Genomic DNA, 23,760 nt, shown 5'->3' on the forward strand with positions numbered 1-23,760 from the left:
TGAGCCAAAGAAAAGCAAGGCAAAAAAATAGCCTCCAGCTCAACCCAAACCAAAGAAAACTGCCATGACATCACCCCAAAAGCCAACAACCAGAGCTACAACAAGGGCCTCCACACAAAATGCTAAAGAAGAAGCTACAAAGAAGAAAGCAATCAATATTACATAGGAAGAGCCAAGGAAAAGAAGCAAATATGTGGCTCAACCTAATACTGATGAGGAAGATCAATCTGAAAAGGTAAGCCATTCTCCTAAGTCTTTAGGTGATACATTATGTGAAAAGATTAGAAATGGAGACTTAAGTAACATAAATAAAGTTGATTTCAATAAGTTCACTAAAGAGGAACAAAAATAAATAGAAGAATCAGTTTATGGAATGATGGCACAGTTCAAGTATACTCCTCTTGAACTAGATGGACAGTTGCCAAAGGAACTGTCTAAAATTGTAGAAGACAAATGGCACTTTTGTTTGAAAATGGAGAACGAGATTAAAGAATCAACCCTAGCAAGCATACTGCCTAATTTGACTAAGGAGAAAATAGAGAAAGCAATCAAAATGCATAACACTAGGTTTATACCTAAGTATAGGGCATTCTTCATTCTCCAAAACAAAATGGAAGAAATTGTACAAAGAACAACAAAATCGTGGAAGAATTTGTACAGAAAGGTTGAAGATGTTCTTGAAGAAGAATACAAGGAAGAAGCTACTTCTCATCTAGAAGAGAGAAGAACAAGGAGAGAAAAGAAGACTAAAGTAGATAAAAAGATTGAAGAGGAGGAAGGAAAATATGAAGATAGGGGTACTGGTGAGCAGCACGAAGATCAAAGTGTGCAAGACACACAACTTCAACCTCCTAGTCCTCCTCACTCTACTGCCACACCTATAGAATTCATAAAAATTAAGGATATTGTTGACACCTCATGTCAGAACATCAACCCATTAACTATAGAAGATCTCACTAAGATCCTTGACCAAACAACTCTACAAGTAAAATTATGTACAAGTCCAATTTGGGTTAGTGTGGATGACTTACAAAAGTTAGTAGAAAACATAGTTAGAGATAAGGTGAAACCATAAGAACCACCTTCCATCATCTCTATAGCTACTAGTAGTCAACATCAAATGCCAACAGAAGTTACATCAGGAATAGTTGACACTACAGTGCAGAAGCCAAGTGTAGAAGGAGACAAAAATATAGCACAAACAGGATAGACTATTGTTTCTGATCCTACAGCACAAACACAAGGTGTACCTCCTCACATTCTTATTATTGATCAAAGTAGTAGACAGAAGCAAAAGGAAGCAGAGAAAACCCCCAAAGAGTGTGAGGCTATACAAGCATTGATAAATTTGCCTACCCCAGAGACTCCTCCTAAACAACCTAGAAATGTTGCAATGCCACTATAGATGTCAACACCAGGATGAAGTACTACAAAAGTTGCAAGGCTACTTCACTATGGAGACCCTGAATTAGATGAAGAAATAGTCATACCAAGTTATGACTCAAAAACAATAACCATTGATCAAATCATTGAGGTCCAGGAAGCATTGAATAGAAGAAAGAGGTAGGAGATACTCAGAAAGGAGTATAAAAAAAAGCAAACATTACATGAGATTAAAGACATCTTTATGGATGCCTTCATTTTGCAGTCACTAGATGAGTCCAAACATATAATGAAACAATTGTCAGATATTGTTGACCAAGTGACAAATGTAAACCAAGAGACAAAGGTAAAACTTATGGAATGGTCTGAGAGAAAATTCCAGGGGAAAGCAAATGAGAAAATATCTAGTCAAATTGCACATTCCTAGGTTGAATTGGAAAAGGTAATAAACAAAGTGAAAAAGGTACTTGAGAATATATTCTCATTGTACAAAAAGTTGTGTGACTTTTCATACTTCACACAGGAGACAAGCCAAATAATAATGAGCATGGAGAGGAATCTAAATATTTCAAGCATGCAGTTACCAAATGATCCAGCTCAAAGTGAGAAGCATTTTTCTCAAATGCTTCACACCCAAAGGGAAATAGTTGTATTAATAGCAGAAGAGGCTACCATCAAGGCCAAATTGATGTAGCTCCAATCTTCCATTACGCCACATTTGGAAGTACTTCATAAAGAATAAGTCTATGCTGAAAATATTCTCAAGAAAGATACTAATCTTTCTACCTTAGACAGACTTGTTCACCTTACTGCAGAGACTGCCATCCAACATAAGTCATTAGAAATTGCCTTGAATAATTGGGATGTAGCTCTCAAAATAATTATGGATGTAAATAGTACATTTTTGGCAAAATATGGTCTTAACCCTTAGTGCCCTTTGACATTTGTGTCAAAAAGGGGGGAGATATATATTGTAAGTTAAAGTTGTAAATGGGGAGACAATGATCAAAAAGGGAGATATAATGTTTTGGGCAAACTGTAAATAGAGAACAGACAAAGAATATCAGTATACGAGACATATTCAACATAGAATTTTGGTCACAAAGATAGAATAGATAATGGCTCAATTAACTCAGGGGGAGTTATAATAATTTTGAGGTATATATTGTAAGTTACAAAATTTTGATCAAGTTTTTAAAACCTCTGTATATATACCAAGTAGATTAGTGAATGTACTCATAAGATCAGATGAATAAGGCTTAGTTAAGTGTTTTTGCCACTCATGTCAAAGGGAGAGATTGTTAGTCTCAGAATGGTTTTGACATTTGAGTGCTAACACAACTTAACCACTTTCTACATTAAAGCTGAGTACACTATGTATGCTAAGCCACAGCTTGTGCCGAGTTAGGAAATCCATTAGGTGCCTAGTGATCTTCAGGTGCCAAGTGAAGATCAAGTGTCGAGTGACTTCAAGTGCCAAGCATGACACAAGTGCTAAGTAATATTTAGGTGCTGATTCATTGATGATGCCGAGTATCAGGAATCAGTAAGTGTTGAGTAAGATTGAATGCACATATGAGTTTGTAACTTCACTAATTCAGATGTAAACCATTTTCATGGCTGAAATATGATGAATCTCAAAAGATTTAAGTAATAAGATCAAATATTCCATGCAATCTACATGCAACCAATAAGAAAAATGGAGAAGGCATGCAACCAATAATAAATGTGCAAGGAATGAGTGGGAAACAGAGATTCAATATGAATCGTAGATCCATGTCTAACCCTAAGTCTTCGAATGTCTTTATAAGGAAGATGAAATCTCATTGAATTGAGTAGATGGATGAAAGAGTGAATGAAAAACTTTAGTGGAGTTAAAAGTGAAGAGTAAAAGACTTAGAGGAAGAAACCAGTAGTAAAACATTTAGTTGATCATAACTAAGCAAGGAATACGAACAGGCATCAGATTTCATAGAATCAAGATCAAAGAAAGTAGATCAAGTGCCTAAATTCAGCAATCAAGGATTGTAATCCATTAGGTTTATTATACCTAATACTCTCTAGCAATTGTATTAGAAAGGAAACCCTATGGAGATAGGTTAGCTTAACAGCTATTTTATTGATCCTTTAAATATGTGATTAAATCCTTTAATAGGGTAACACTTCATGTAAAGTGTTTGTAAATCCTTTAACCAGGTCACTATTGATATAGTGTAAAGCCTTTAATAGGGCAGGCCTTTAATAGGAAAGACCATCATAAGTGGTCAAACATTATTGCTCTAGTGATTTTGTGGGTATCATCCCCAGCCCAGTTTTATCTTCTTATTCTTGGAGGGTTTCTGGGTTACCAAAATCTCAAGTGTTATGTGATCATGCATATGTGTTTCTCATAATTGCTTAATGTTGATATGCATGCGTGATCATTTCAATAATATGTTATTAAAGGGTATATAAAGTGGACAAAAGCTAATACTTCTGATTCACCCCCCCTCTCAAAACCATTCTTTCCATTAAGACATTCCAACACTTTTGTAAAATCAAATATTCTTAAATAGCTTGCAATAAAACAAATTCTTATCAATCAACACTTGGAAAATTAGGTCAATGCTAATCATCCATAAACACCACAAGAAGCTTTGAAGAAAAAATGAAAATAAGGTTGTTGGAAAAAAGTAACACCATCCCTTCCAATTGTTGCTAGAAACTTTACATCAATTGAAAAAGAAATATGATTTATACAACCTTGGTATATATGCTATTTGGCCATAGGGTTGCTCTGCAAATAACATCAATAGCAACATCAACATACAACTAGTTACACAAACTGAGGCATGCACAAACTAAATCAAACAATAAATGGTTTTTTTTTGAGAAGATCAACCCTTGTAAACATTCCCATACCCCCAACACCAATAATATTATCTCTATGAAGATTCTTCGTGACTACCCTGATGTCCTCAATGTTAAAACAAACAAGAGTACTATTAGGGTGCATGGAGGATTGCTCAACAAAATGAATATGAATATCCTCCACTAAGGCTCTTTTTTTCATTACTCTCCTTATTACAAAATTTCCTAACTATACTAGTTGTGATTAACAAATTATATGAATAAAGCATTGAAAATAAAGTCTTTGAGAACTTTGATAATTAGGCCTCATAGTCAAAATGAACATCAGTAACCCCATTCAATTTCATGATATTCACTACATAGGTTTGTTTTTAGTTGTATTCATTATTGTTGCGAATGTTGAAAATTAATTGTTGCACTAAACTTATGATTATTTCCATGAGACAGATGTTGATTATTATTGTTGCAATGTTATTTCCTTTCTTTCACATAGGCATTCTCTATTGCTTAATAGATGTTCTTTTCTACTATGAATGCAATAAAAAATAAAATTCATCATTTAGTACATCTAGATTGTAATTTTGATAAAATTTTGATTGGTGGCTTCTCTCTGTCTTTCATTTCATTTGGTGTCTACTTTAATTGTCATGATGTTTCAGTTGATAGAGCAATAGAGAGTAGTACTTTTGAAGCTAATCAATTTCTTGGAGCAGTTTGTGTGATTAGTACTGGTTCATATGAAGGGACATTGTTGCTAAACAAGAAAACCATGTTTCTGTTAAAAGAAAAATAGCTTTCAGGTGCTTTAAAATTTTTATTATTTAAATTGTAAATTTAGTTTACTTTTACATTACTTATTTTGGACTGATAAACCCTTTATGCTTTCGTAGGTGATAATTCTTTCTTTGATCATCTTTTTCATATGACATTGAGATGATTTCGACCCACCATACATAAAAGGTACGTAGTTTCATATCATTACTACATAATTTTTCTTTTCTTCCATTTATTGTAATATATTAAAGTTATTGATGTAACAATCTTTTTATTTTTAAAGGTGGAATTTACAAGCTATGGAATTAAAAAATTAGCTGATTGCATCTTTTAAGGAGAAATTTGGAAAAACCATTTTTTTATGCTGGCCTACTTCTCAAAAAGCACCAAAGCATATAAAGACTATGAGGGATCAATATAGAAGGGCTCTTAAGGATAACCCAAAGTATGACCGTCCTCCTCTAATTCCATCGATGGAGTGGAATGAAATAATAGAAGATGCAAGGGAGAAAAGGCTATATGAAAATAGAGCAAATGAAGTAGCATAGGCCGAAAAAAGGTATGTCATGATAGTATTAAGTACATTGTAATCATGCACTAATTATTGATATTTGTAAATATATAATATAAGATGTTTGAAATTTTTCATAGATTGTAGGACACATCTGTGGCTACAAAAACAAGACTACAAAAGTTTGGCCAACACAAACTTGGCTCTAGTGACTATATGAATCTCTAGTCTCAACTTGTAAGTAGGAACAATGAAATTTCATATAAATTTTTTTTATATAATGTTGCAAACAATTTTGTTTAATGAAACCATACATGGAAAACTAATGATATTAAGAAAAAAATATAGGGCACAGAATTCAATGTGGAGCTCACAGATGAATATAGAAAAATTGCCTTGAAGGAAGGCTACAAAGTTGTAGCTGCATGCCTATGTGAAGAATCTGAAAGCCTTGCCGAAGAATCCAGTGCACCAAATGATATCTCATAGGTAAATTGGTTAGATGAAAAGTAAATGAAATTGAATAGTTGAGAAGATTCTTTCATGGTATTAGTTTTGAATGTAAATTGACTACATAACAATGTGCTTAACATTTTACTACAACCTTCATATCCTACCACAAAACATGCTCATGATGAAGGCCATGATGTGCATTTTAGTGGTGGAGGTATTAATTTTCTATTGGAAATTAATTATGTAATTATGAATACAATTTAACATCTTCAATTGCAATTTGATGTGTATCTTTTTTTGGAATATTTTAGAGCATGTTAAACATCATGCTGAAGGAGTGGAGCATGTTCCAAGTGTTCAACATGTTGACATGGCAGCGGATAAAAATGTTAATATACATGATATGGCATTGTCATGTAAGAAAAATGCATGTTATTTTGTAGTAGTACTTAATTACAGATTTGTAATAGTTAAAAAAGAAAAAGAGTATACCAATTTATCCAGTTTACTTGTTCTTGCAATAAAGCCCCCTTTAGTGTAGCAGCCTCCTACTCCACCAAAGAGAAGGAGCCATCATAATTTGACATAATACATGCCAGAAGAGGAGGAGAATGATGTAGATATGGATGCTCCTATGAGTTATTTTCTTAAGAGAGCTAAGAAAAATAAAAAGAAGAAATTATGTTTTAAAAATGCTCTTTGATAAACCTTGATGGATAATGAAAGAACTTTGTTTTAAGTAATTATCTATGAATGATGCATATTAATAATGATTTTTATTTTATGTTAACGAATATTGTTATCTGTTCATGAAGTCTTGATTAGTATTGTGTATTAATGAATTTTATATCATATTAATGAATGTTATGTGATTGTATTGATTGAATGTTATCGTTCATAAATGGATGAATGAATGAATGAAGTATGTAATTAGATGATAATGAGTAATTTAGATTGATGTTAGGGGGAGGGGGGTGAGGCCAAATGAGCTTCTACCTTCACGTGGTTGGCCTTGTAAAGTAAAGAATATTATAGTATTCTTGAAACCAAGTGAAGCTCAAATTAACATAAAATGGACACTTTGCATGTGGCAGGTCTAAAATGATCCAAGACTAGTGCTGCCCATAGCATGAATTTGTAAAATACATTTTGATATCACCAATTTCAACACTCTATTTGAAGCATAGGGGTGGCCTATAGTCTTAGCATGAATTTTGAGTAATGCCTCAATCCAGATTTCCCCAAAAGTGGCTGGAAGAAGCCTGTACAAGTCTAAGACTATGAACTCTCCTTGCCTTGGCCAAGAACTTGCTAACTCTCTAGTATTAGGGCAAACAACAGACTGGTGTGGCTAGTCTGCAATCAACCAATAAGTTCAAAATTAAAGGAATGAGCCTTCCTTCACCAAGGATTGCCAAGTAGCAATCTCAAGTGTATAAATTTCATCAATGCTCCAATCCTTATTAAGAATATTGTTCCAATCAATATCTAGATGAAATGGGGACACAAAGTGATTGGTAAAATGGTGAATAATGCCTAAATGTTTGAAACTTTCATCCTTATCTCTTCTAAGGTCATTCCAATGAATCCAAACTAGTTTTGTTACTTTGTGTTGAGAAATCCCAACATTAACACCCAACTAAGATTGATCGACCCAAGACCAATGCATCACATGAGGAAACTACATTCCCAAGTACCATAACAAACATGATGCACTCGTAGTCTACCTCTTCATTTGCATATATCAAAAGTGGCGGTGTCCTTGGAGAGTAACTAATCATCCCATGATGTGAAATGGTATCACCCTCAAGTTTGAAATCATGTTTCAACTTGTGGCCAGAGTCATCTATCCAAGCTAATACCATGTGTTCTCTTTTAACTACAATGCTAGAATAAAGTGATATTTCACCTATCGCATATAATGGTATGACTGCTCAACTTCCATCTCATACAAGTCATCTATCTCATCAAGAAATTTTCCTTTGAATCATCAAAAAATATAAATTTCTTTAAACTTATATGTTAATCCTTGTAAACCGAACTCAATCCTTTCATAACATCACTATCAAATCACTATCTTTTATAATGCTAATTAGTCATGCAACATATCTTCAGAGAAATTTGAAGATTTAAATAACTGTATAATCCATAAACTTGATTGCAAAATTATCAAATTGTTTCCTAAAACATAATAGAGAAAGAATTACTATGACTAATACCACTAATGTCATTGGACCTATATATTGCTTTTAACTATACTAAAGGCTATGAAAACCTGTGATCATTCCCTTCTTCAATCCAATCATTCCAGTGACATAATAACATTGTTGTGCTTTTTCTTTGAAACTTCTTTTGTTTTTCAATCTTAGACCTGACACATGCATTTTATTTCACAAACACTCTTTAGAATTTTGATCTTCTATATTTTATACACAACACTATGTAACAAGTTCACTCAGAAATCTACATTCATGTGCCTACAATTTTTAATCCTTTTGAACACTAAACTGATATTTCTCGAAGTTTCAACTCACATACTCAATATCATAAAAATAGAAATTTATATCATATAAGACACACACATTACCTTCAAATTTGATTTGAAATTTGTAATATTAGTTGTTTGTTTTGAACTGCATGTAGTTATAACTACCCCAGCTTCTCCAAACAATAAGTTCATAAGGATTAAATTTGAAAGATAAATCTTTTTCTTCTATGTATATAAATTCTTGTGTATTTGGACTCTTTTTATTCTATTAATTACTATGTTGTTTATCTTACATGTAATTGCCTAACTGCATATTTCACATTTCTAATTATTGGATTTATAGCCTATAATCTCACATGGAAAATATTTGAAAGGTAAAGCTTGTATTTTTTTCTCTATATATATTCTTGTATGTTTCATAATCCTGATAATTACTATGGTGTTTCATATTTTTAGGTCACTAAAATGCAACAACCAACAAAAAAAAGTTGAGGGGAGCAGCTCTAAGGTGGATGAGAGCTTAGAAGAAAGTGACGAGGAGCCAAAGGCCAAGAAAGGAATTAAGGTAAAAGAACATGCCATCCTTTACCTATGATCATATACATCTATGTTAAATTTCTAAATAAATTCTTCATATTATGAACAAGGTTAGAATTTGAAACCTATGTTTATCTTCTTGTAAGTTTTATTGAATAATGTTATACATTTCATCAAAATTAGAGTGAGCTCTTTGAGTGCTCCATTATGTTTTATCTTATGCATTTCTAGCCTTTTGATTCAGCTAAGATATAATTGTGATCTTGTTGCTTATCAGTGGTTGCAATGGTTGTATGTGAGATATGTATTTTCATGTTTGAGATATATTCTTGGATATAGTTGTATTTTTTTCCATTCTTGAAACTTACCAAAGTAAAATGTTTTTCCCATTTTTAATGGTTATTTTTTTCACCATTGCATGCCTAGTCAGTAATGATTTTTCCTTAATTGAATTTTCATAGTAAGTGTTGGGAATAATTATGAAGTTGGAAATATGATTGCAAAATCCTTGAGTAAAGTTGGTACCAAGGGTATAATAACCCTTGAAGAAGGAAAAAGTGCAGACAATAATGTATACATCATAGAGGGAATGCAATTCAATTATGGATATATTTCCCCATATTTTGTGATAGATAGTGAAAAGATGACAGTAGAGTATGAGAATTGTGAGGTAACTAATATATGGATCAAAATAACTTTTTCCATTTTTAGCCTATTTTGAAAATGAGCACTTATCATTTAGCTATTGTAAGATAGTGGTTGGACATGCATTAGGAATCAGGAAACTTTACGTAGAAATAATTTTTTTTGCTTTGAAACCTACAACTCTTCTTAGTTGATAAGAAAATAAAAAATGCAAGAGATATGATTGGCATAGTGGAAGATGCAATTCGTGGTGTTTATCCTATCTTAATAATTGTTGCTAAAGATTGTTGCTTTAAAAGTTCCTGGATTTGGAGAAAGGAAAAGTCAGTATTTGGATGACATTGCTGTGTTGACTGGAGGTATTATTTAGTAGTATGATTATCAAGTCAACCTAAATTTTTGTCTATTAATCATTTATCATAGTAGATTTCTATCTAATGTTAATTATGTTGGTCAATTTTTCATAGGCCATATTGAACTAGCCTTTTTAATATTTTCAACATGAGTTTAAATTGAGTGCAAAAAGTAAGTTGTTAGCTTAGGATTATATCATTTCAGAGTTCATTCTCCTAATATGTTATTCAGTAATATAGACAACTATAAACATCTAAACCATGTATTCTAATGTAGGAAGTATCATTAGAGATGAAGTGGGGCTAGCCCTTGACACTGTTGGGAATGAGATTTTGGTAACTATTGCCAAGATAGTGTTGAAAAAAGATTTAACAACAATAGTTAGTGATGGAATGACTCAAGAGGCTTTTGAGAGAAGAGTTAATAAAATTAGTAGCATGATTGAGGTATGCCTTCTTGTCTCTCTATGTGTGTTCTTTAGGCCTTAACATGGACTATCAGTCTTATGCTTTGTAATTAGAGAACTTTAGTTTTATTCTTTATGTTATTTCTCCTTTGTTTGCACCTATTATCTCATCATGGTTAACACACTATCTTTTTTTGAGCATATCAATATATTGGCCAAGAATAACTCATTAAAAAATTGTGCTATTGTTAACCTAGCTTGTAGAATGTATTTGAAAATTGTAGATTTTTTGTTTTTCTAGGTTTCTAAACAAGATTATGAGAAAGGAAAATTAAATGTAAGGATTGCTAAACTATCTGGGGGAGTTGCAGTTATACAAGTGAAGTTCTTGAAATGTGTCCAGTCTTCTATAATGTTTCACTATTAAATACTTCTCTAAGTAATATATAATTTTTGTCAATGTATATCATTCATTAAGATAGGCTTTACTATGCCTATAGCATTATGATAATAAATAAGGATGAGGCAAGTTAGGTGATGGATGATAAGAAGTATGATTGATAGGTAGGAGCACAAATAGAGACAAAGTTGAAGGAAAAGAAGTTACAAGTGGAGGATGCTTTGAATGCTACAAAGGTATGGCAATCCTCTTTGTAAATAACTTTATCAATTGATATGAATGCGTAAAACTCCCATGGCAATTCCTATGCTAGAAAAAATTAACTATAAGCCATTTGTGTATGGAATGACAAAGTATTTTGTCTACTATTCTCCAATAGTGTAAAGAGGACTAATTCTTCTGTCTACTATCCTTTGATCCTCCCTCGTAGAATGACAAATTAATTGAAGTTACATTAATTGTATTGGAGCAATTCACTAATTAATTTCTATAAACAAGCAGTTATTGAAGAGGTCATTGTTGTTCGCAAAGGGTGTGCTCTTTTGAGGCTTGCTGCAAAGGTTGATGCTATTAGAGATACACTTGAAAATGAGGAACAAAAGGTAGCTTAATTTTGTGTTCGCTACATGAGCAAGTATGGTTGGCATGGAAGTGGCTTGATAATCTTTAATGGATATGTAGATAATGCTTTTTCATATAAGACTTAGCTCTGCAACGTGTTTGTAACATCTAGCCCTAAAATTTGCTAGTTCTTTGGTATTTGTAGATTTGTGCAAGTATTTTTAAATGAGCTTTGAGCTACCTGGTGAAACTAATTGCAAAGAATGCAGGAGTAAATGGAAGTGTTGTGGTTGAAAAGGTTATTCCAACTCCTGAGAAATTGTTGAATAGAATCAGGTATATTTAAACTCAATTCTTTCACAACTATTCAATGGAATCTCATTGATTTAAGCTCTTTTGCCTAGGTATGTCCTATTCAATTTCATTGAACATTAGCCTAAATGCAAATAGCTCTTTCTAGTCCTTATGAAGTGTATTGAATTTAAGTAAATTGGCATTGTGCCTAGGTGTAAAATCTTATTCAATTTCATTGGATGTACAAAATTCAATTTTAAAAAATAGGTATAGTTTTGACAAATAGAATTTGTTGTCTTGTATGCTGAACCTTTTTTGAAATGCTTGTTTTATGTTTCCAAGCATCATTTCTTAGGAATTTTGCATTTGATGTTTTCTTATTTGATGCACTTGTTCTTCCATTCACAAAGATCTTGAGGTAATGAATATTTCTAAGGATTTGTTTATTACATGAATGGTTTCATTTGGTGTTTAATATGTCCTATGATTTTGACCTAGGCAATGTATGCATACTTCAAACTATATTATCCAGCTTGTTGCATTACTTGTGTATGCACATAGTGCATCCCTTGTTGAGAAATCAAAAGACAATGTAGAACCTCCCCTTGTTACCACCTTTGATGGTGTTGATTTTCCTTCAATTGAGCATCCAATAAAACTTATTCATGGGCATGTATCTTTTAAGCTCAAAATATCCCAGGTAAAGTTGTTGATGCCTAGGATAAGTAATTTTCTACTTATTTTCTTACTATAATTCTAATTTATCTGATTCTTTAAAAGTTATAATAGTTTGAATCTAATATTAGTTAAACTTTAACTTATAATGGTAATTTTTGTGCAATTTCTTTTAATTTAAAGTTGTCGTCTAAATGTGACAATAGGCTATTTCAAGTATGTTTTTATTATTGAATATAATTGGAATATGTCTTCATGTTTGATAGTTGATATGATTGACCAAAATATTCTACAAGAATGGTGATTGCTAACAAAAATTCAAGAAACATAGAAGAAAATGAAGTAGAGACTTATACATCCATTTTTGTGAAATACAATCATCTCTACATGGCAAGAAAAAGACCATGCATTTCAAAAATGAAATGTTAAGTGTAAAATTCTTGAAGAAATACATTCATTATGCTAAGAGTATGCATCAACCTGCTAACAGATGTGGTGATTTTTTTGAGGTTTTAAATTTTTTACATTACTTTTGTGTAAATTATTTTATATTCTTATGTTTCTTTGTTTTACAAACCCACATGGAAGTAAAAAGTCATGTTCAAAGTTGTGTGCTAATGATGATAATTTATAGGTATGAGATTGAAACATGAGAAGGATTTTTATCATTTGACAAATTTCTCTATTTTCCAATATGCTTTGCTCAAGTATTAAAATTGGATGTAGAGTCCACTCTCAAAGTCCTTAATTTTGCAATATACCATATAGAGCTAACAGATATGGAGGAAAGGGAGCAAGGAAGAAAACAAGAAATCAATAGGAAATGTCATGCTAATGGAGATTCTACCAATGGGAGACATGATGATAATAATGATGATAATAATGATGATAATAATGATGATAATAATGATGATAATGATGATGGTGATCATCTAGATGAGTCAGGAAATAGAGGAATTTATAATTTGTTGTCACTTTTTCTATCTTTCATTGTAAAATCTAATGAACTAGACAACTCTATGTAATGAGCTTTGGTGTTGAAATGAAGATCAAGAAGATAAAAAAAGGGTAGCAAAGACGAAAGGAGTGATGGAAGCGAAACACAACAAACCATCCCAGAGAAAGGCAACTTTACAACTCTCTTGCTTGTGGATTTTTCATAATTTGATGACTAACATTAATCAATTCTACTGATTTGTATGAATGAAAAGGAGAGAAGCAATAGAAGATATGGATATTGACTCAATAACTATGCCAACTACAATGGACATTTCATCTGTAAGGTCTCTTGTTTTCACCTATTCTACCAACATTTTTCATTTCTGTTTTCGATGTCTACAATTGAAAACTAAGATTGTTGGACTGCATAAGAAAGCATGCTAATTTAAACTACCAATAGACACAACTTGACAATTCCTATTTCTAAAATAGTTTTCCTTTTATATAAGGATTTTCAATTTGTACACCTAAAAGTAAAATAGAACTAGTATGCATTATGGATTTTCTTGGATTTTTGAATGTGATATTGTTGCTAGTTCTTATGGGACAATATGCATATCCTACAATATTGGCTTGCCATTAGACGACATTTCATGGAGTCAGTCAATAAAATAGTTCAAACACCTTACCTATAATTCCACATTTTGCATGCATGTTTACCAAGGTAGTTGGGTGAATGCACAAAGTTGGGTCTTCTCGAGGGTCTTCTCGATCAATTTTTTTTATGAAACAAAAACCCATTAGAGCTCTCACTGCCCTGATTTCAGAAATATAAATTTTATAGAGTTATGATTTTATTTACTATTTTATTATTATTTTTTAATCAATGGTGGTACCTAAATGTAAAATAGCAATGTTGACTAAAACTTTAATAACTTTTTTATTTTATATTTTTTCTTCAATTAATTTATATGTCATCAATCTACATTCAATTCTTTTGAAGTTAAAAAAAAAATTGAAAATTTTGAAATTTTGATCAAATTATGGTGTCCGTAAAAATTAATTTTAAAAAAAATATTCATTAAAAAATTCAAGAAAAATATTCTCATCAATCTTTGGCGTGTCAGGTAACTCTATTTAAAAGGATTCACAAAAAATTATTCATTTGTGTCAAATTATGGTGTCTGTACATGAGCATGGTATGGTCCTGAAATAGGCATTTTGAAAAAGTGGTTTTTAAAGATCCATACCAAAAGGAAATCTATCATATAGGTATACAAATAAATTACATATTCAGAAAGAAGATTCTAGGCACTACAATTTTTATTTCTAAAGTTTTTATATATTTAATCTCTAAATGGCTCAAATTTTGGCATGAATTGACAAAATATTTCAAAAATAGGAAAAACACTTCCACTTTTTGGCCAAAAGTGAGACCCAACTTCTTGCACTGACCCAGTTGCAACTTTAAAAAATATATTCTCTCAATATATCTATTTTTTGCATATCCAAGAACCATGGCTTTTGATGAGCACATTACATTTAGGCATCATGTCAAATAGTTCACATGACTTATCTATGCTTCCATTTTGCAAGCATCTCTCCCAAGGCAAATACTACTACTTCATCTACACCATCTGAAAAAATCCTTTATGCTTTGATGGATGTCTATAGCTTATCCCAAAGCTCTCATTTAGTAGTTATGAGATGATCAATAAAGAGGAAACAATGGAGAGCTTAGAGCTACACAATTTTTAGATGATCATATGAAATGAAATGGGTGTGCAAGTAGAAAGAAACTAGAAAGACATTGTCTATAGATGAAGGCATGAAATGGATGGTTTTGGAGCACTCAACACAGACACTCAGCATTCTGTACATATCATCATTCGAGATCAAATGGGTTTGTGGGATTATATGCATAGTGAATAATAAAGGAGGAAATTGAACCCTCCCTAAGCCTCACACTTGTTGAGGTCCACTTCAGCAATGGCCCTTCTTGTGAAATTGTTGTCTAAAACCTTTCTAATGAGATAATATGTTATGAGCTCTTCATCAATGGGATGGAACATGAATCCAGGAGGTAGTTGTGCATCACCCATATCATGACTGTAACTAAAGTTAAGAACCTCTATTATTGAATTCTCTTCCCTATCACCAATATTCATTTCGTTTGCTATTCATAATTCACATGATGCATTTATTCTATTTATTTTGATTTTCTTAATATAGTTTATGACTATTATATAAAATTCACTCTAATTATAGCCATAAACTATAAATATAGAAGTTGATATATGGTTTGACTACTATCAAGAATGGAGAAGAAGATCCCCTTGAGGGACAAAACACTGAACAAGAAGATAAGGTAGTGCCTAGTGAAAAAGAGAAGGTAGAAGAAAAGGTCACAAAAAAAGGAGAAGAGAAGAAGGAAGACGAAAAGAAAGATGAAGACGAGAAAGAAAAAGGTGACAAGGAGAAGACAGAAAAACAAGATGAAACAGTAATGGCTGAGCAGGAGCAGCAACAAGACCAAAGTGTGCAAGGCACACAATTTCTACCTCTTAGCCCTCCTTATGTAACCATCACACTTACAGACACTATAACTATAAAAGATGTTCTTGACACTTCTGCTCATAACATCAATCCTTTAACTATAGAGAATCTCGAAATGATCCTTGCCCAATCCACACAACAAGAAAAATTATGTACGAATCTATTATTGGTTAGTGTGGATGAGTAACAAAAGGTAGTAGCTAACAAAATTAGAGATAAGGTGAATCCACAAGAACAACCTTCCATCATCTCTATAGCTACTAGTGGTCAACTTCAAATGCAAATAGTTGTTACATCAGGAATAGTTGACACCATAGTGTAGAAGCCGAGTGCAGAAGGAGACAAAGATATAGAACAAATAGGATAGACTATTGCATCTGATCCTATAGCACAAACACAAGGTGCACCTCCTCACATTTTTATAATTGACCAAAGTAGTAGACAGGAGGAGAAAGAAGTAGAGAAAACCTCTAAAGAGCAGGAGGCAATATAAACATTGATAAATTTTCCTACCTCGAGGACTCCTTTGAAATAGCCAAGCAATGATGTGATGCCACTGCAAATGTCAGCACCAAGATCAAGTACTACAAAAGTTGCAAGGGTGCTTCACTATGGAGACCCTGAATTAGATGAGGAGATAGTCATACCTAGTTATGACTCAAAAACAATAAGCATTGATCAAATCACTAAGATGCAGGAAGCATTGAATAGAAGAAAGAGGCAAGAGATACTCAAGAAGGAGTATAAACAAAAGCAAGTATTACATGAGATTAAGGAAATCTTTATGGATGCCTTCAGCTTGTAGTCACCAGATGAGACAAAGCATATAATGGAACAATTTTTAGATATTGTTGACCAGGTGAAAAATAAAGACCAAGAAACTAATGTAAAACTTATGGAATGGTCTGAAAGGAAATTCCAAGGGAAAGTAAAAGAGAAAATATCAAGTGAAATTACACTGTCCCATGCTGAATTGGCAGAGATGATTGACAAAGTGAAAAATGTACTTGAGAATATATTCTCATTCTACAAAAAGCTATGTGACTTTTCATACTTCACACAGGAGACAAGCCAAAGAATAATAACCCTGGAGAGGAATTTGAAGATTTCAAGCATGCAGCTACCAAAAGATCTAGCTCAAAGTGAGAAGCACTTTAATCAAATGCTTCACACCCTAAAGGAAGTAGCTATGTTGATAGTAGAAGAGGCCACCATCAAGGCCAGAATGATGCAGCTCCAATCTTCCATTACCCCACATTTGGAAGTACTCCATAAAGAACAAGCCTATGTTGAAACTATTCTCAAGAAAGATCCTAATCTTTCTACTTTAGATGGACTTTTTCACCTTATTATAGAGACTTTCACCCAACACAAGTCATTGGAAATTTCTTTGCATAATTGGGATGTATCTCTCAAGATGATTATGGAGGTAAATAGTGTATTTTTGGGGAAATATGGTCTTAACCCTTAGTACCCTTTGACATTTGTGTCAAAAAGGGGGAGATAAATTAAAATGGGGAGATATAATAAGGGGAGATATAATAAGGGAGATATAACAAAGGGGGAGATACATTGTATATCACAGTTATAGAGTACAGAAATAGGGCACAACTTAAGAGTATCAGATATATCAAAATTTTGGTTACAAGAATGGATGGCACAATCAGCTCAGGGGGAGTTATAAGAATCTTAAGGTCAGATAAATAATGCTTAGTTAAGTGTTTTTGACACTCATGTCAAAGAGGGAGATTGTTAGTCTCAGAATGGTTTTGACATTTGAGTGCCAACACACTTAACCACTTTCTACATTGATGCTGAGTACACTATGTATGCCAAGTCAAAATTCCAATAGGTGTTGAGTGATCTTCAGGTGCCGAGCAATCTGTAGGTGTTGAGTGAAGATTAAGTGCCAAGTGACTTCAAGTGCCGAGCATGATACAAGTGCCAAGGAATATATAGGTGCCAAGTCATAGATGATGCCGAGCATGATAGAATCACTATAGGAGCCGAGTGAGCTAGTTTTCTTATATGTGTCAAGCATCAAGAATTAGAAAGTGTCGAGTAACATAGAATGCAAATATGAGTTTGAGAAGGCACAAACTCATATTAAACCATTTTTATGGCTGACATATGATGAATCTCGAAGGATCTAAGTGATAAGATCAAATCTTTTGTACTTCTTATGCAATCTGCATGCAGCCAATAAGAAAAATGGAGAAGGCATGCAACCAATAATAAAAGTGCAACGAATAAGTAGGAAATAAAGATTTAATATGGATCATAGATCCATACCTAACCTTAAGTCTTCGAAAGTCTTTATAAGGAAGAAGAAATCTCATTGTGTAGATGAAAAAAAAGTGTATGGGAGAACTATAGTGAAATTCAGAGTGAAGAGTGAAAAGACTTAGAGGAAGAGAGCACCAATTAGATATTCAATTGATCAGAACAAAGCAAGGGATATGAATAGATATCAGATCTCAAAGAATCAAGATCAGAGAGAGCAGATCAAGTGCCTGAATTTAGAAATCAAGGATTGTAAGCTATCAAATTTATTATACCTAATACTCTCTAGCAATTGTACTAGAAAGGAAATACTATGTTGATAGGTTAGCTTAACAGCTAGGTTGTAGATCCTCTGAAGAGGTGATTAAATCCTTTAATAGGGTGACACTTAATGAAAAATGTTTGTAAATCCTTTAACCAGGTCACTATTGATACAATGTAAAGCCTTTAATAGGGTAGGCCTTTCACAGGGCAGACCATCAGAAGTGGTCAAAACAATTATTGTTGTAGTAATTTTGTGGGTATCATTCCCACCCCAGTTTTACCTTCTTATTCCTGGAGGGTTTCTGTGTTACCAAAATCTAGTGTTATATGTTATTGATGCATTTGTTTACTTCATGTTTATTTCATATGTTTACATGCATGCAATTTACTTTCAGTTAAAAGTTTTAATGGATAAAGTGTAATACTTCTTATTCACCCCCCCTCTCAGAAGCATTCTTTCCATTTGAATATTCCAACACCTGTGACCCCTTTTGACCCATATAAATGATTAATATATATCCCTAGGGGTCCTAAGACTCCTAGAGACATATGTTGCAATGAAATGTGTTGAAAGGGGTCATAGGTTTTCTAATGACCACTTTCGATAGATATAAATTATTATAATATGTTCCTAGGGGTCCTAGGACACCTAGCGACATATATTGTCATGACATGTGTTGAAAGGGGTCATGGCTTATCCTATGACCCCTTTCAACCCATATGATTTCTTATATTATGTTCCTAGTGTCCTCGGCCACCTAGAGACATATGTTGTCATGAAATGTGTCGAAAAGGGTCATAGGCTATCCTATGACCACTTTTGACCCATATAAATGATTATAATATGCCTTTATGGGTCTTGGGACCCCTAGAGACATATGTTATTATGAAATGTTTTTAAATGGGTCATAGCTTTTCTGATGACCCCTTTTGACCCATATAAATGATTATAATATGTCCCTACAAGTCCTAGCACTATTACATTTGGCCTCATTTTTTGACATTTATTGGTCGAAATATTGACCCAGTTTTTGACCAAATTTCAACTAAATTTGACCAATCTATTGGTCTAAATTATTCTTGTCAAAATTTCAACCAACCTACTAGTTGGTGGAAATTTTGACTAATTGGTCGAAAACATTCTAGAGCCATGGTGCAAGTTCTACTAGGAATTGGTCAAAATTTTGACCAAGAAGGTAGAAACACCCGAGCATTGGTAGAAATTTTGACCAATGAAGGTAGAGAATTTTGACCAATGATGGTAGAAAACACCCAGGTGTTGGTAGAAATTTTGACCAATGAATGTAGAAAATTTTAACCAATGAAGGTAGAAAACAGTTAAGCGTTGGCAGAAATTTTGACTAATGAAGGTAGAAAATTTTGACCAATGAAGGTAGAAAACACCCAAGCATTGGTAGAAATTTTGACCAATGAAGGTAGAAATTTTGACCAAGGCCTGGGTGTAAATTTTTTTTAGGCCTTCTATAAAACAGCTCACATGCCTTGTGTATGATTTCACATTTTGCATGTATCCTACACTCTCTCATGTTTATATGTTTAAGTTGTGATTGTCCTCATAGACATGCATGCAAAAGTAACAATATTAGATTTCCACAATTCATGTATAATGCAAGTTCATTTTAGATTTGATTGTGTGTAATTTTTTAGCATCATGGTTTCAGATCACTCTTTGTAATCCATCATCAACTGGATGAGAGAGTGTAGGATGCATACAAAATGTCAAATCATATGCAAGGCATGTGAACTATTTTATAGAGTGCATGAAAAAAACTGATACTAACTAATCAAACTATCTTAAACACCAACAGTAACTAATATGAACAATACATTATTAGTTATATGATTGTAGTAGAAGGGATGGAAAGCTTTTATAGTTATAGACCACAAGTCTAGCATTTCAGCTGTTAGTGCAAAGAGCATGACAACATAATAATTACTTAATGAGACAAATCATTTATGTTTTATGAAGGCAATCCATGGGTGACAAGGCCCACCAAAAGATAAAACATATGATAAACAGACTCATTTTCATGTTTTGAGCATATGGGGTACAAATAACATGACTTATTATTGCACAATTCAACTAAGTTTAGTTGATTTCCATAGGGATTATCCCCATTTAATGGTGAACATTTTGCCACATTTCAAGACTTTTGATGACTTAACTCACTTGTATTATCAGTTAGATTTGACTACTCACATTAAAAGAAACAAATATGCAATGCAAATGCATGTGCCAAAATAGTGAGTTGATAAAAAAACAAATATGCAATGCAAATGCATGTGCCAAAATCAACAACATTGATGTTCTTTGTTAGCACACTAGTCCATTCACTATGTTTCAAATGTTCCTTTTGACTTGTATGAATTAATCTAGCACCTAATGATGAAGGGTGGGGATGCTTGATCTTCTGTGAATCCTTTTGCTTGTGATTAACTTCATGTTTGATAGGTCGACCACCAAACTTCACGTTTGACAGGTCAACCACCATTCTGAACTACATTGTCTACATTGTTTCTCTTCTTCTCTATCATTTTCTTCTCCTCATTTATGGCTTCACTAATGAGTACTAGTTTCCTTGCTATCCCCTTGAACCTTTTAGGTCTTACTATACTATTTTTAAAGCTCAATCCCTACCATTTGGTAACCAAAGCTTTAGAATAAACAACATTCTAACTCATCACATGAACTAGAAGTCAATAGAAAACATTATGTTTCCTACTTACACTAGAATCTTCCATGTGATAGCTTTGAGAGTCCACAACCGTATGGGCAGGCTTGAAATCTGCTATATAAGGCATAATTACAGCAATCATTAAGCATACACCATAACCTAGTAAAATCTCGTTGGGCTTGCAGTTCTATTCGTAATAAGTCCTCTTTGGCATAGAATACATTGTCATGAATGTTATTTGCATTAGGTTCTTCAACTTCAACATTCACCTCTATGACCTACATACAAATTTTCAATTATTAATATAACCACCAAAAAGCATCACTGTATAATACATAATGAGAAAATTATTTTATTTTTTCAAAATGTTTCGATTATGGAAGTGCACCACTAAAATATTGACCCTAGAAAACCTAATTATATTTGCAGCCACTAAAACTATCATTACAAAGTACGAGCCAAAATAAACTAAATTAAATTCTTGCAATCCATTCTTTATGATTTCAACTTTACATTTTTAGGTTTGGAAATTCTTAGTCTTATTGAGAATGCTTGATTCTTATGTCTACATATCGAAATAGTAGCAACATGAGTGTGAAATCAAAACCTGATAAAAGTTCTAGACTAAACAACATTTGTACTTGATAAAAGTGCTGAAAGAAGTCGTATTCATAGTTTCCAACAATACAGATAAAGGACACTATTAGATACCTAGATATGTGAACTTGTGCTAAGCTTGTCCTCCAATCTTGATGTTTCCAAAGAATCCCATGATCTTCCTCACGCAAGTAGACACAATTCCCAATAGTTTGGACTCCTCCAGTGAAATATGTGAAGTGTACATCAGAATATTTAATATAACCCAAACAATCACACCCCTAACATAGGCAATATTGTTTGTCATTAAGAGCTTTTTGTGCTTATTTGAGAAAACATCTAATTTCTCACACCTATTATTAAACAAATGCATTTATACATAATTTAATAACTAGATCCATGTCAACTGTCATGTGCACAATATGTCTATTGGCCAAGAACCTTTAAAATCATTTAGAAGTAACATAGAATTCAAAAATGATAGCTAAAGAGTTCTTATCCTCCTGCCCAAATTAGAGATCAAATCATTTAATAGGAATCATTTACTAGATGGATCCATGTCAACTATTATGTGCACAATATGTCTATTAGCTAGAAAGTCAAACTTCTTTTAAAAGCATCTATATGAATAGATTAACATTGTTTTGTGTTACAAAAAGACAATTCTAAGAAGAAAACTAAAGTAAAATTAGTTATTTTGAACTAAACATAGAGAGAGTGTCGGATACAAATCAGGGAGTTCAAAATTTCATATACTTCTAGCAAAACTAGATCTATTGTTTTATAGCTAGAAACACCAAATCCATGTACACATTTGAATGCTTGCCTCTAATATACCTCCCTTTAGAAACTGGAACAAATCCAGCACTCCAACAAAATAGCTAAACAGTCCTGACAACATCCAACATATACATTAAACCTTATGCACAAGATCTACTTGCCTATGATTATTGTACATGATTACTTCTAGCAGGAGTATAAAAACTCTATGAACAGACATTCAAACAAAATTATAGGATCAAATCAATTCTTTAAAATCAATCAGAGATAGTGCTGAAATCATATAATTGAGCTAAAAATTTCTTATTAGAGTAGATTAAAACAAGTTGATACATTATTCATATATATTTTTGAAATACTACCTTGTTTAAAGAATGAGCATTTTTACCCAGACCATCCTCTCTGGCATCAAATTCATTTTTCCACGAGTTTCTCCTGTAGTATAGTTTTTGAGGGGATCTAGAGGTGGCAAACGAATTAATTTTCGATCTTCAGACTCTATAACCATCATTTTTGACATATTGATGAGGGGCAATCACAATAATGATAGTCAAATCATAAACGATACAATTTAAAAAGGAACCATATGGTAGACTCCTCCTAGCACTTCTTACTCTTGAACTAGGCTTTTCTCAATCACTTGGTTACACACATTTCCAATCCCAACTAACAATGGATTCACCTTCACATGTACATTGTTTAGTGTCTCCAATCAGCAAATAAACCCCTTGTTTGGGTAGAATCCCTATCTTGTTTAATTCTGCACGTGCTTGGTTGGTAATATATCATACATGTTAGAATAACTCTTTCCATGAGTATAGGCCTTCATCCTCATGGAAAGATCTTCATTTCCTTAAAAACCTACTGTAGCAAATAAATAATTAAAAGAAATCTACTGGTTCTACAACAAGTATAATAGCAAACCTATAATAACATGAAACTTATCAACAAAGTACTTGGAATGATGAAGGAAACCTTATTAATGCACTTGTAGAGCCAACCAATCGGTTTGCAAACCTCAATATGGAATTTGAGTTGTAGAATATTTAAGTTTTAATATTGTTGTTCACCAGTCCATACATACCAGTCCTTCAATATTTTTCCCTCCCCTTTACATCAGAGACTCTTTCCAATTTATAAGAAACACTATAATAACTGACTCCAACCAACTATCATTGTTGAGTTGGGTATTTTAAAATTATTACAAACTAAACTTCCCTCTAAACCATTCGTTACCTTTTTTATTTAATGTTTGAACTTGAAAAACCGTACAATTGTTTTATTAAACATTAAACTCATTTCTATACCTAAACC

At 32.8% G+C, this 23,760-nt stretch overlaps 1 pseudogene; it reads left to right on the forward strand.

Annotated features, from left to right (window-relative positions):
• The first annotated feature begins 9,860 nt into the window (after nucleotides 1–9,860).
• LOC149550197 (ruBisCO large subunit-binding protein subunit beta, chloroplastic-like) lies at nucleotides 9,861–11,412 on the forward strand (annotated as a pseudogene).
• Nucleotides 11,413–23,760: the final 12,348 nt, after the last annotated feature.

The sequence above is a fragment of the Cupressus sempervirens genome, chromosome 7, assembly GCF_028749045.1.
Source record: "Cupressus sempervirens isolate cs-2001-9-10 chromosome 7, ASM2874904v1, whole genome shotgun sequence".
In the NCBI taxonomy this organism is placed as follows: domain Eukaryota; kingdom Viridiplantae; phylum Streptophyta; class Pinopsida; order Cupressales; family Cupressaceae; genus Cupressus; species Cupressus sempervirens.